The sequence below is a fragment of the Linepithema humile genome, chromosome 5 (genome assembly GCF_040581485.1).
Source record: "Linepithema humile isolate Giens D197 chromosome 5, Lhum_UNIL_v1.0, whole genome shotgun sequence".
Lineage (NCBI taxonomy): Eukaryota > Metazoa > Arthropoda > Insecta > Hymenoptera > Formicidae > Linepithema > Linepithema humile.
This window is the reverse complement of record NC_090132.1, coordinates 13199839-13215923: the sequence shown is the minus strand read 5'-3', so window position 1 is coordinate 13215923 and position 16085 is coordinate 13199839. Positions and strand designations below refer to the sequence as shown.

The 16085-nt window shown below is 28.0% G+C and overlaps 1 long non-coding RNA gene across 1 annotated transcript in view; it reads left to right on the top strand.

Moving 5' to 3' along the window:
* The window catches only part of LOC137000221 (uncharacterized), a 37038-nt gene extending 25266 nt beyond the window's left edge, over positions 1 to 11772 (top strand). Inside the window, exon 2 of the long non-coding RNA XR_010890498.1 lies at positions 10678 to 11772. This is a non-coding gene — a long non-coding RNA (uncharacterized lncRNA). The remainder of the gene's footprint in view (positions 1 to 10677) is intronic.
* Positions 11773 to 16085: the final 4313 nt, after the last annotated feature.

Genomic DNA, 16085 nt, shown 5'->3' with positions numbered 1-16085 from the left:
GTGGAAAGACATTAAAACATATGTCCCTACAGTTAATGCGTAAATTGTTTTCCGACGACTTGGCAGAACAATTTAGTTGGGTTGGTGGCAAAAAGAAAGAAGTTTTCTCAGACTTGCGTATTTGTAAAGCAATTTTGTGTGAGTTTTCTACTTTTCATTGTACTACTCGACAAAAAAATTCTGCATAATTATACAAATATGCATCAATTTTGGCCCAGAATAATAATGCATAAATGTGCAATCTAAATAAAAATAGTATTTAGTATTTGTATAATTATGCATAATTTCATATAATTATGTATAATTATTCTCGGCTAAAACCGCATACATATTTTTAGCATATAATTGTGCATAATGTTGTATAGCTTTTCCCAAATACCATTTTTTTTTATTAATACAGCTTATTTAAATAATATATAATTTCCAGATGTGGTCGGCAAACGATTTACAGGTGCAACCGAGGATGATATTGCTGCACCAATAAAAACTTGGCTAGCACACGCCAAAGAACGCGCTAATAGCGCAAAAAATAAAAAAAAAGTAAATTAAAAAACTCAGTTGTTAAGATCATACAAGTATACCGTAATTTTTTTTTTTGAACGACATTTAATTTACTAACATTTTTTTTGCATTTTCTCGAAAAGTTTAGTTGCGGCATTAATTTTGCTCATTGTGATAATAATTTATTTTAATCGTTTTATAATGACAACGTTAATAGAAAAACTATACTATGTTATTTTATGATGGTCGATATATATAAAGTATAACGATTGTTAAATTTTAAATGTTTACATTATATAAATAAATAGAAAAATATACTGTAATTAATTTTTATTATTAGATATGCATCGGCATATCTACATTGCATGGGTTGAATGTCTTTTACAGAATGTGAACATGTTATACGCGTTAAGGATGTTATAATAATATTAAGAAATTCTTTCAATATATCTCAGAGTATCTTCATATTATTAGAACATTACTTTTAATATATATATATATATTAAAAAAAATATATATATAATGTGCACATTCTATATAAAGACATTCAATCCATACATTGTGACCTTACCCATATGCTTAGAATATTCTCCGCATATACTAAGCATATTGTCCATATATATCCAGAATATTCCTTGAATATGGCCAGGATTTTTTTCGAATATCGCCAGTATATACTCAGGATCAGAAAATAGCGGACATTTGGTCATTCCCAGATTATACTGAGAATATCCCAGGATATGTTTTGAATATTCTAAGAATATCATTAATTTCCCGGTCAAATATCCTACGAACATTGTCAGAATATCCAAATGCTATCTGGGATACTTTGATATATTATCAGTAATATTATGTATGTTCTTGTTCGTTAATTTATGCATAGGATACGGATCTGTAAAAATGTAGAAGCTTATTATTTATATAAATAATATGAATGAAAATTTTTTTATTCCAATAACTTCTGTAGTAATCATAGTCATAATTATTATAATATTTCTTTTTAATTATAATGAACATCTTATTATAAAAGAAACTAGAAAGGAAATAGATAAATTTAACGACGAATATTTTAAGGATTTAAGACAAAAAGAGACACAAATATTTGACTTTAAAGTTGAAAATATAGAAGAATTGGAAGATTTGGTTAAAGATTTAAATAAATTATCTCTAGATTAACCATCTCAAATAACACAAGTGTCAAATAAAATAAATGATGTAGAAAAAAAAGTTAATGATATAGAAATTAAAATAAATGAAAAGAATGACGATATTAATGTGCTTAAAAGAAAAATTTTAGAGGAAAAATAAGCTTTTGTAATTATTCATTTATATAAATGAGCATTTTACTAATTGTATCTATTGTTGTGCTAATAACAGTGATTTTATTCTTGTATATCAAGATTACATCAAGGGATATTATAAATGTTCAAGATAATTTTGTTCATACAAAAGAATTTTTCAAAGAAAATCCCAAACTTTACGAAAAGTACATTAGTGACTGCAGCAAGGAGTCAGATATGGATGATAAACTAGATAGTTTAAAGAAAGAGATTAATATAAATATTGTAAAAGAGATAAAAGATATTAATGAAAAAATCAATAGTATGAAAGAAGAAATTCTATCATCTGTAAATAAGATTGTGAAAGAAGAAATTATTTTAAGAGAGACTAGTTAAATATTAACTTATTTAATATATATAAATGGAAGAAAAAATAGACAAACAATTATTGGCCATTAAGAGATTGAACGTTATAGCAGAGATGCCTGCTTTTCGTGAAAAAATGAACTTCACAAAAGGAGGAAACAAAGGATTTGAAAAAGAAATAAAATGGGGACATGTTAAAGGTACAGACAAATATTTTTCGTACTACGAGGACAAAACTAATTCCGGTACTAAATATATAATCACTAGCGATCTAATACAGCATCCAAATTCAGAAAATAACGGAGGATTAAAAGTTTCAAAAAAATCAGATGTACTAGACGGAATAGATGGAGTTGAAGACATCGATAGCTGGGGAGGAAAAAGGAATACAAAAAAAAAGTAAACAATTACTTCATAGTTAGTCTCTGTAGAATTCTGAAACCTATATATATAATTATATTCATCCCACGTTTATTTGGTTTTCCTACCTTATCATCTATATAATTAACTGTCGATTTAAATTTTGTTCTAAATTTATTTGTCTCTTTAAGGAACTCGTCGTTTGTAAATCCATTAAGACTTTCTATCTTAAATACTTTTACAGCTATAAACTCTAACAAGTTTATCGATCCTATTATTAATATAGTTGTAAGATCAGATGATTCGCTTTCTGAGATTTTGTTGTATATATTATTAATATCAGAATTTGATAGATCATCCAAATCACACATTTCCATATTAAGATTATTGTTCTTGCAGAAATATACAATATCTCTTTTCTTTCTTATAACTTCAGAAATACTTTGATTTTCTAAAAGTTCTGTTAATTTATTCAGTTTATCGCTTTTATACTTACGTTGAATCTTAATATAAGCTTCTGGATCGACATTTTGTTCTATCTTTGGAGTATTTTTGTATTCGATCATTTGAACATTTTTTTCAATTACTTTATCAACTATATCTTCATCGTACAACCTACTTATCTCATCTATGTCTTCCAATACACTAAAATCTAACGTACAATCCTTTCCTTCATTTTTATAATCTAAAATTATATTATCTATTATATCATCATCGGCTATATTATCATCAGTTATACTATCATCGATTATATTATCAAGAACCTTATTGTTTTCAGTACCATGTTCCGTATTTATCTCACATATATCAAATAAGTCTTTGACTCGTAAGATATTCTTTTCTTCAAGTCCGAATAAAAAATAAAAATTGAAAAATAAATTTCTTATCATATCTCTTCCAATTAATCGATCTTATTGTCTGAAGAATTTTCAATACAATTCTTTACATATTCATAATCAAGAGATCCGTAAACCACATCATATTTATTCAATTTGAATGGATTTTCATCTCTTTTGAAATCATGAGCTTTCAATAAAGTCTTATTATCTATAGAATCAGAATTGATATGACTATCTTTGTCCAACATATTGATATATAAATTATTTATTTAGTATTTTTTTCTTTACTAAATGGGTAAACTAGAAAAAATAAAACTAGATTTTATATGTGATAAAATAAATTTATTATCGTATAATTATAAAAGGAACGAACTTGATGAAATAGAAAAGTTATTAAAGTTAAATGAAAACAATTGTCATCTAAAGGATAACAAAGATGACGTAGGATTAGCTAACTTAGTATCTAACACACTATCATTTTATGTTAAAAATATATTTCCGTACAAAATTAAATTAGGAGGAGGAATAAAGTTAAATCCAGACTTATCTATAATAAATCCTTACAAAAAACATGATGATAACTACACACTGTTGGATGAAAATACAAATAATTTTTTAAAGTTTGTAAGAACAACATATCCTGAATCTATATCTAGAATTGCTTGGGGAGAAAATAATTCAGACGGAAAATGTTTAAAAGATCTTTTTCCAGAGATCATTCCGAATTTCAATTTTTTCGATAGTAAGAAAACATCTATTCTTGATATGATATCTGATAACTATTATTTAGCACCTGTAAACGTAGAAGTTTTAAAAAATATCACGTCATATATTACTGATCCAAAATTTAATAATATAAAGGAAAATCCTGATTTTTATTTATTTTCTCTTTTCATAAAAAATATATTTAACAAACACGAAAACGAAATTGGAAATACAGAATATGATAATTTTTAAAAAAATGATGTTAATAATTGTGTTAATATTACCACGTCAGACAATGATAAATATTTATTGAGAGAAGTGTTGTCAAAACATTTCAATAATTTGAATGTTAATGACGATATTATAAATTTAATTAGGAATAATAGATCAAATATTAAATACGAAAGTTATAAAAATATTGACGATAGGAATATAAGTGAAATGTTTGAATATATAGATCCGTTAAGATTTTTATACAGTATGGAAATAGAAGGAGACGATATTGGAAAAGCATCAACTTTAAATCAGACTACAATGAAGTATTCTGACTATAAAAAATTAGATATATTTACTAGATATTTTTTAGAAAATGTAAATTATGTATTTGCTATTTTTAATCATAAAGGCTCTACGTACACATATCCTCTTTCTGATATACTTGATAGGATAGGCGATGAAAATGATATTAAACTAATATCTATAATTCCAATTCCATTCGATGATAAAATTACAATGTTTGATTTCTTTAAAAATTTAAAATACAAATATGATGACAAGATCGAAAAGCCTGTTGAGATAAAGTGCGGTACAAAAAACAACTTTGGTCTTGATAAAAAAGGTTCTATAAAATTTATAGAAAATGCAAAACTTTTAAAATCTCCTTACCAAATACTAAATATATATCTATATTTATTCGATGATTATCAAAATGTAAATAACGACGAAATATTCAGCAATAATGTTGAAAAACAAAGATTTATAGAATTTATACTTAGAAAACTTGGATTTAAAGTTAAATCTACTAAAATGATAAGATGTAACAAGGAAGTAGTCAAATTGGATGTCAGTCCACTGCCAAATGTAACTTGCTTAAAAACATTTTATCTACAAAAAAAAATGTTCCAGATATTAACAATAGAATAAAAAAATTGGGTCCTTTGATAAATTTTATTAATAGTTTTTCTACTATAGAAGAAGAAAAAGGAGGAAATAAAACTTGCGAAGAATTACATTTTAACGAAAGTCATGATCCAATATCATTATGTAATGATCTGAATCATAAAGATATCAATAATTTTATAAATGATGATGATTTAGGAAAATATAATTTTTTTGCATCTGAAGATATTGATTTTTATAAAGGTCTAAAATACCTCAATGAATCAGATAATATTAATATAGATACTATATCTGATATAGTTCCACTAAATATATATTACAAGAAGAAATTTACAAATAAACTGAATGAAAAAATAAAAAACAACGAAGGAAAAAAAGTGTACGAGACTTTATCTGATTTCCTGAAATACATTGATGATAATCCAAAAGGAGGGTTGAAAGACGTATATGATAATGTTGGAGAACTATTAACAGAATTGACGGAAACACAAGATGTTGCCTCATACTATTAATGGGGTAACTCCGGATATAATTATAAACAGCGTTTCTATTATATCTAGGAAAACATTTAATTTCTACAATCAGATAAAACTTACCAGTAGTTATTCTTCGAATCCTTTCGGAGACAACGAGGGAAGTATTAAACTTATAAATTATCAACCTTGACAAATACAGGATTAGATTCTTATCATTCTTAAATAATAAATAGATACAAGAGATATAATGATAATCTTACAGACGAGGAGTATGATGAAAAGGCATCTTGTTTGGTTGATCTATACAATCCTTATACACACGAATTGATAAAATGTGATGGTGGAAATAAACATTTTATGGGTATGGAGTATTACCTATTACTCACTCAGATGGCTATTGAGAAAATAACAGTGAGGAACAGAGGAAAGAAGACAAAATTACTTCAAGCACCTAGTGGAAAAAAAAGACAAGGAGGAATAAGATTCGGAGAAAGATTTCGGAGGGAGACGGAATTGCGTGGCATGGAGCTTCAGATGTATTACTCTCTTTACTATCAGATTCAGTGGAAGACAGAATTGAATCGTTTATATGTACTAGATGCGGAGATTTCGCAACTCATGAGAGTAATCCTGACTATTCTAGATGGAAGTGTACCAGATGTGAAAATTTGGGTTACTCTCCAGAATTGAATAAGTTTAATTTTACATATGCATGTAAAGTATTCTTACAATCTTTAAATTGCAGGGGAAAAATTATAATACCAAAAATTGTGAAAGAGAAAATATTGTATCCCGATTTTTTATAGTTTAAATAAAATATGAAATATAAATTATTAAATTGAACTGTTTTTAGTATGGAAGTTAATAAACATTTGCTAAATAATTTAATTGATATTTTATTAATAAAAACTAAAATTATAAAGGGATATAATGAGAGAGAGATAAACTGAGTACTATTATGTACAATAAAAATACTATTACGGATATGACTTATGAAAAAAAGAAATTGAACACGTGTTATAAAATAATTACACGTTGTAAAGATTTTAAATATATATATTATGTATTTATAGATAAAGTTACAGGCTTAAATAATTTAGAATTTGGAAAAAACGTATATCCAGAACCTATTATATTAACATCTAAGGCAAATTTGTCAAAGAAAGATACAAAAACACACGAGTTAAATATATTTTATGAGAGAGAACTTTCGTTTAATTACATATCAAATATAGGAAATAATACGTTTATATTAATGGATAAGCAAAAAATGGAAGAAATAGTAAATTCACTAAAAAAATCAGTAAAAACGGTATTTAAAAAAGATATTGACGATGATAAAGAGATTAAAATATTTTATACTAAAGAGAGATATAATGATATATTTGGTGTTATATAGAAATCAAGTAACGGATCTATAGGAACTAATTTTACTAGAAGATTTTATAAAAATATTTGCATTTAAATAGAATTATGAAGGAATATACTTCAGAATCAGACGATAGTATTTTAATTGAAGATATTAAGATAAGCAACATATTAAAAAAAAAAAATGATAGAAAAAAAAGAATATTTTATATCAATTCTTTTTCTGTAGATTCTGTTGACGACACATCAGATTCGGAATGTCTACAGGGAGGTTATAAATTTGATATAGTAAAGACTTTTATTAATAAAATAAAGAAAAATCCTAAGTTTAAGAAGAATTTTAAAAACTATAAGTTTGAAAGTATTAAACCTAGTGGCAAGGATATTGTAATGGCAGCTATTATCGACAGTAATTTAGTCAAAGCTAAATTGTCTCAGGAACAGTTAACTGAAAAGCATATCTCTGAATATATATTTAACGGGGATTATATCCCATTGATTTTTGGAAATACAGACAATAAAAATATAATATATCTCAAACAAATCAATACAAAAGGAAAAAAAATCATTGTAAGAAGTAAAAAGACTGTATTCAGTGAAAAAAAATAGACCCATTGTTATATTCTTTAAAGTTAATTCTAACTTGAAATTTTTTAAGCCTGTAAAAAAAGAGAAAGATGACGATAAGATCGAATCTATTGATAGTACTACAGCAGTAATGGAATATATTATAGGAAGAAATTTCATGTTGATACCAAATCCGAAGGAAAATCTAAAAATAAAATCAATCAATAATATAGTATATAAAAATGATAATTTTGAATTAAAACAGTTTAAAGACGAAAGTTATCAATTTGAAAAGATGACAATAGAAGAATTTGAAAATATCTTAGGAATGATTGTAAAACAATGTACTAAATTTCAATAGATTTTAATATATTTTTATTTTAAATATTTTAATATTTCTTTAGCTTTTTTGTTTATATTTCTTGATATTGTTAGGTCTTCATTTGAGTCTGGAAAAAAATAGATAAACATGTTATCTTCGTATTTACTCGATAATAAACATCCTACTATATTTTTATAGTTATCATCTACAAAATATAAAAGAACATTATTAGTTATTTTATTAAAATCTTCATTAATGATTTCTTGAATTACGTTTATTTTAGGATCCATAGTCTACAGAAATTATAGGACCTATTCTATTATATGTATCTGTCCTTCTACATTTATAATCTGATTTTAAATATTCCATTATTTTTAATTCTGTAGCTTCTCCTTGAACATCGTATGGATTCTGTCTGTATGTCAATATATATAATGCAAGGCACGAATCATTTATATAAAAAGCTTTAAATGTTTCAATTATATCAAACTTTTCTCTTTGATTTCGAAATTCAAACTTATAATTATTTAGTGAACTTGTACTTATAACAGTATCGTCCCAATCTAGAAAAATTACATGTTTATAATTTTTATTAATATTCTCATTTAATATTTCTCCTATATTCTTATGACTATCAATTATCCTTAATGTCATATTTATTTAAGTATATTATTTTCTGATATTTCACTTATCTTTGGAACTATCTTGTCAATTTTAATATATTCTTGTAATTTTTTTAATGAATTGTAATTGTTTCTAATATAATCTACATTATTTAAATTTGGTATATTTTTAAGTAACAAGCCTATTAATTCATTCAGTTCTTTCATTTAATAAAAATAAAATATACCTATATTCTAAGAGATCATTTTTTTGCAGTTATCACATCGATTATCACGATAACATCATGACGGTACCGGCCGGATTTCGATATGGATCGTGTTTATTTGGAGCAAAAGGTCCCAGGTGGCTGCGTGTTTATTACAAAAACGTTATTTATTGACTGGCTTCTTCGAGTAAATGATTTGCTGCGCTTCTATATTTGTGTAGTAGAAAGAGATGAGTTTGTGGAGACAATAATGTCTCATATGTATGTGGTATATATATGTTTAATTATAAAATTAAAAGTTATTGAAAATAGAATATGGTCAAAACATTATCCAAATATTGAAAAAAAATTTACTTGAAAGAAAACAAAATAGAAACTGTAAATACTTAATAGAAAAGCTTCGAAAATAAATCGTCAAAAGAACTCATTTACTGGCACACTAACAAAGTGTACTAAAAGGAGAAGAAGAAAAAGAAATAATGTAGAAATACGTGTAAAGCACGCGGAAATAAAACCAGGGTGAGCGAATTTGGTCATTTTCTCTTGTCCTACGACATAATTGGAAACTACTCTGTTCAACTCTGCTCTCTTCTTCTATCTTATAAAAAAAGAAAAAAATGTTTCCGAGGCTATTTATGAACTTTTACAAACTGCAAATTAATAATTTTGGATTGGTTAAAAAATATATTTTTGGATTAAATTAATATATACTTTTAACTTTTCTACTGCTTAAAAATGACAATATGGGAACAATACTAGCGGTAGAAACACGAGCTATTTATAAGCTGTCAAAATTGATAACATTTCAAGTCATTGCCAGAATCAAAAATGTACTCGATATCCTTCAGTCCATTCATCTCAGCTGTGAAACGCGATGTGTAGGAACATACATATTATGAGTGTACATTGTAGAATCAATCGTTGAATTTATATCGTTTTATACTATAATTATATGTATGGATGTGTCGCGGCACAAAGTACGTTTAACTTGTATTCGTTTCGCGGACCGTAGCGTGTCAAATTCGTGATGTAAATTCGCATAAAGTATACGGGTTAATTTTCTTCCGATAGTCGGTTTCGAAACAGAGCAATTATCAAACATTTATTTATTCGAAACCGACTCGTAGCGTTGGGGTTGTTTTCGTCGTTACGCTTAGTATGCGCGCACATCCTCTTTCTCTCTCTCTCGTGCGCACGTTCGTGTATCAGCGTAAACATTGTTGCCCCCCACTTCTCGCATTCCTTTAAGTCGGAATCGGCGCGACCTTGTGTTTCCTATTATACCGTTATTATTCGCACGGCGGCACTCATACGAATGGTAAATCGGCGTATCGGCGCGTTATTATTTTCAATAATACCTTTACTATTTCTCACAGTTTTCCATGTCATGCTTTTCCGTCTTAATCTGTCGCGCAGAGTGTCAAACATGTAATATTTGAGTTACATCTTTGTCTTAAAATGACAAAGTACACGTCGGGAATCTCGTTTAAAATATCGGGCGATTTTCATATACGCGACGCGAACGCGAGTGAGTGCCTTGGACTGCGAGAACTGAGAAGAGGAGGGGACTCAGGAAGAGCATCGAGCGCGGGGGGACAACGTTTGCGTAATTAATCATTTATTTCTTATTTCTTATTTGCATAAAATATTGCATATAAAATATTAATATAATGTAGCGCACATAAAATATTTAAAATACTTTAAATATATAGTAAAATATTTACAATAGTTGATATTCACTATTCTTAGAAATATTTTACATATTTATTATTATTCAACTAATTAAACTTTTTTCTTTATTCAAAAAATATATTTTTGAAAATTTTAATTCTTTGTTTAGACGTATGCATAAATAAACGAATATAAAGTTTAATGTGCGCAGTAATTATTTTATAAATATTAATTATTTCAAACACTAATCTGCATTTCTTTTTTTATTTTACAGATCAACTTTGTGCGCGTAATCGGTGCTACAAAATATATTCGTTCCGTCGTATAGTGTAACAAAATGCGCGTCGGGAGTGCCGTTAATGCCGAGAGTTATAGCGAATCTATAGATGAACGCATTTTTGCTGTATGACAAATATTGGGACACGATTTTTTTTGACTTTAGGCTTGGCTCGGGGGAGGGAAAGGTCGGTTTCAATCATAAAATCTCCACTACGGCAGGGCAATCTTCGGTTTTACGTGCAGCGCGCTAGTTGTACAGATAGCCGGACTGTCGAAGGTAGTCGAGGACGGCTACCGGAGTTAGTCAAACGCTACCGATTGCTTTTCAGATGTCTTGTATCTAGTCGGTTGATTGGATGACTAATCACCTCATCTTCTTCGAGCTTATCTTTGCCTTCTGTTTTGAGAGAATCGTGCCCCAATTGGTAAATGTGGTCGTCTGAAACGCGGACGGAATTCGCGCGTAACGTCACAGCTTGGACAATTCGGTTCGATTCGCCTGTGATGTCGGGAGTGCCGTTTTAAGTATCGCGCGATTTTCGTATTCAGGTACGCATGCGAGCAATGCATGCGCCACGAACGCGTGAGATTCAATGTGAGTGCTTCGAAGGACCACTGAGAGAAGGAGGAGGCTCAGGAGGAGCATCGGGCGCCGGTGGAGCAACTTTAAAGTAAGTAATTATTTGTTATTTATTATTTGCAAAATGCGCACAAAATATTAGAAATATTTAATGAAATATTTGTAATGTTTAATATTTATATTTAATTATTAGAAATTTTTGATATAATTAACCTTTTTTTCAATAAATTTTTTATTAAATATTTGCTTAAATAAATAAGTTAAAAAGTTGAATGTGCACAATTATTATTTTACAAATATTAATCATTTTGAATGCAGCTTTAACCGATTTACTTTTCTGTGTTACAGATCAGCTTTGCAGATCAACAGAACAACAACTCCGCTGCTGCGCATCGATCGGTGAGTCAGTCCAATTTGTCTTATTAAAATAGTGGATCGAACAATGGTACAATAAATATACTTTTAAGACATTTTGCAGACTTTGCCGTTTAATTTTTCATATTATTCATATTATTATTCATATTATTCAACATATAAATTTGAACACGGACAACTTGTATTGGCCTAATAGTCTTTTGAATTAATATTGTTAGTGTGTTAAAATTTAAAGGCTTATTATGAATAGGTCTATAAATAAGTAGAACGATAGCAGAATATTAAAAATATAATCATATATAAGAATATTTTACATAAAATTATAAGAAATAAAACTATTTCTTTGATCCATTATTTTAAAATGGAGAGGCTAGGACTTAGATTAGTTGTTCGTAATTTAACCCTGGAATATGTGCACGTTATAATGCACATACAAAATTATAAATTAAAGCGTATATTGCACGCCAAGAAGGCTGTACGTACGCCAAATTTTAATATGAAGACCATGAAAAAATATTAATTTTAATATGATACATATATTTTTATTTATTTGTATAATAGATTAAACATTTATCTTTAATTCATAAAATTTTCTAGTTTATTGCATATTTAAATTCTTTTATAATAATGTACAATAAAGTACTAATTTTACACAAGGTTTATTTAAGTTTTTATTTATAATTTTTCATGATATTCATATTACATGTATGTACTTTTTTTTATTTATTTATTTATAGATCAAACTCGAATATATTGGGCTAGTAAGTCGTAAAGTTTGTAGATCTTTTTTAGAACAAAATTAAAAACAATCGTTACATGTTTATATGTCGATTTTTATTCACTAATGTATGCTCTGTTGTTAGAGATGACTCAAAGTTGCCGAAAACAACGATACATACATTGTTGAATAAGAATGGACTTAAACATATAAAAATTGCTTTTAATTTTGTTATAAAAATTACTACGAACTCTTCGAATATCTCAATATATTTTGATTAACTTGAATCATATTTAATTTTTATATACTATTTAATTTTTTTTATATAATTTTTTATATAATATTTATTTTTATAATATTGAATTTTATTCGTATATTTATTTAAATTTTTTTCATATTTTTTTATGTATGAGGAAATAACAAAAAGAGAGAAAAATAATATAATAATAATCTTAAATAAAATTTTATTTTTATTTTTTTTATTTATATATTTTGCTATATATATTTTTATATGAGAAAATGAATGACAACAAATTTGTTCCCTTCTTCCTTTTCCTTCAACACGGTAAGTGATTTGCATTTTTATATCCAGGATTAAATTTTGTTCAAATTGGCGTAGAAAAGCAAGTCAAAGAAATTCAAAATTCATATACATTTATTGCAAATAAGTATAAATTAAAAATAAAAAGCATATGTTTTGCAAAAACATATAATTTAAGAATTGACATCATATTTGAAATGATTTATTTAATAAATAACGCAATTACAGTTAACCATTACTAAATATATTGTATGTATGATTTTTTGCTATACGCCAATTTCCTCGCAATCTTTCCTAGCTTATCCATGCATCCGTGGTCCTATGGCTTAATTGATCCCATGGTTGAGCACGGAAATTCGATATTCGTGGTCCTATCGATGATGGTCGAGCACGAATCTCGAAATAACGTTGATACGATCAACCATTGATTAATGGTTGACTATCAACATAAATTTCAGACGCGCCTAGCGGAAACTGAGCTGAGCTCTGCGCTAGCGTCCTGCGAAAAACTCCCTCTCGAATTTTAGATGTAAATAGCGGTAACTGAGCTGAGCTCTGCGCTAAGCATCTTGCGAAAAATTCCTAAATGATTCTGCGATAAACTCCCAAACGATTCCGCGAAGAATTCAATCTTATTAAACTTTGTTGGTTTATAGTTTCTTACGAACTCCTAGGTATAGAATTTTTTTATAGATAAGTTTTTGTGTTAGGTAGAATTTCTATTAGGTAGGATTTTCCATTAGAATTTTCAGATAGTTTGGATTTAAAAAATTTTTATCACTTCTTTTTTTTAATTCTTTGCTGTCGATAAAGTTTGGAACTTCTGCTTTGGCAGTTAGTTTGCAGTTTATTGATAACAAAGATAATGACATAACTTTGGGTGGGCAAACAGCAAGATTTTTTCCGCGAGAGCGAATGTTCCTTGCATATAAGAATTTAAAAACTTTTTATTATTTCTATATTTTTTTTTATTTTTTGCTGTCGATAAACTTTGGAACTTCTGCTTTGGCAGTTAGATTGCAGTTTATTGACAAAGATAATGACTGTGGGTAGGTAAAGATTCTCAGCAAGATTCTCTTTTGTGAGAGTGGAAGAAGTTTCTTGCATATAAGAAACATCATCTTAAAAGATTTTTTTTAAATTTTATTTGTTAAATTGTTGTTAAAAGAAAATGTAATAAGATAAATGTCTCAATGGCTAGACACATTTCAATCTCCAACTATAAAAAAAATAATTTTTTAAATAGTTATAAATATAATGGCCAAAACTGGTACATATAAATATCTTATATTTCTTTGCTAATATTTAATTTTAATAATTGTCGTTCATTAATTACAATTTTAGTTTTATTTGTTAGATAAACTTCAATCTTTATTAACAATTTGCCATCTGTTTTTATATAAATTTGCATAACAAAGAAAGGATTGAGGAACATTAAACTGGAAAATTTAAAACACGTTGGTAAAAATTTTTCAAAATTTTTTTACTAAAGAAACATATTTTAGTAACGAACACACACGGACAAATCAGTGGTCGAACTAAACCATACAAGATTAGGTACTTTTCTATTTCTTCTTTGCCTCTAGAAGGTTACAATGCTTTGGTTTCGAATATATTATAGGATATTTATGTGAAGATATAATTAGTGTTTCTTTTTTTCGGCTTGTTAAGCACTGAATTATTTTATGTCAAGCGGCTCGAAGTTTCCGTTGTTCGCTTATGGTTATTGTCGGCCGCACAATCGCGCAATCAATCGAAAGCGTGCGCCTGTTTGCATTTCATTTTTAATTGTTATATAATAATTCGCTATTAGTGTCCAATCCATCTGCCAGGATGCGTCTCGATTGCGATTGCGCGATTCTCGAACGGCCTATATTTGTTGCTTCGTCGCAGACGGTAACATATGTATTGCTATGCTTATGCGCGTTTCCATATTCCACACGTTCTCCATTTTTATAAATATATATTAAAGAATTTTTATTAACCAGTTTTATTAACGTTATAATTAGTTGAAATAATTTGTTGCTCGTATGTTTTTGGTACCAAATTTATCTACAGACTTTGTACTATCAGAATATATAAGAAATTGAATTTGTTGCTCGTTTTAAAGTATCGAGAAGCGACACTGTCGTCGCAGCTTGATACGGCGCGGATTAAAAACGTTATAATTAGTTGAAATAATTTGTTCTTCGTATGTTTCTGGTCTCAAATTAATTTATGAACAATATACTATTCAAAAAAATAAGAAACTGAATTTGTTGCTCGTTTTAAAGTATCGAGAAGCGACACTTTGTCGTCGCGGATTGATACGGCGCGGATTAAAACGTTATAATTAATTGAAATAATTTGTTGTTCGTATATGCTTGGTACCAAATTAATTTACAGACTCTGTACTATCGAAATATATAAGAAATTGAATTTGTTGCTCGTTTTAAAGTATCGAGAAGCGACACTGTCGTCGCGGATTGATATGGCGCGGATTAAAAACGTTATAATTAGTTGAAATAATTTGTTGCTCGTATGTGTTTGGTACCAAATTAATTTACAGACTCTGTACTATCGAAATATATAAGAAATTGAATTTGTTGCTCGTTTTAAAGTATCGAGAAGCGACACTGTCGTTGCGGATTGATACGGCGCGGATTAAAAACGTTATAATTAGTTGAAATAATTTGTTCTTCGTATGTTTCTGGTCTCTAATTAATCTACAGACTTTGTATTATCGAAATATATAAGAAACTGAATTTGATGCTCGTTTTAAAGTATCGAGAAGCGACACTGTCGTCGCGGATTGATACGGCGCGGATTAAAAACGTTATGATTAGTTGAAATAATTTGTTGCTCGTATGTGTTTGGTACCAAATTAATCTACAGACTCTGTACTATCGAAATATATAAGAAATTGAATTTGTTGCTCGTTTTAAAGTATCGAGAAGCGACACTGTCGTCGCGGATTGATACGGCGCGGATTAAAAACGTTATAATTAGTTGAAATAATTTGTTGCTCGTATGTGTTTGGTACCAAATTAATTTACAGACTCTGTACTATCGAAATATATAAGAAATTGAATTTGTTGCTCGTTTTAAAGTATCGAGAAGCGACACTGTCGTTGCGGATTGATACGGCGCGGATTAAAAACGTTATAATTAGTTGAAATAATTTGTTCTTCGTATGTTTCTGGTCTCAAA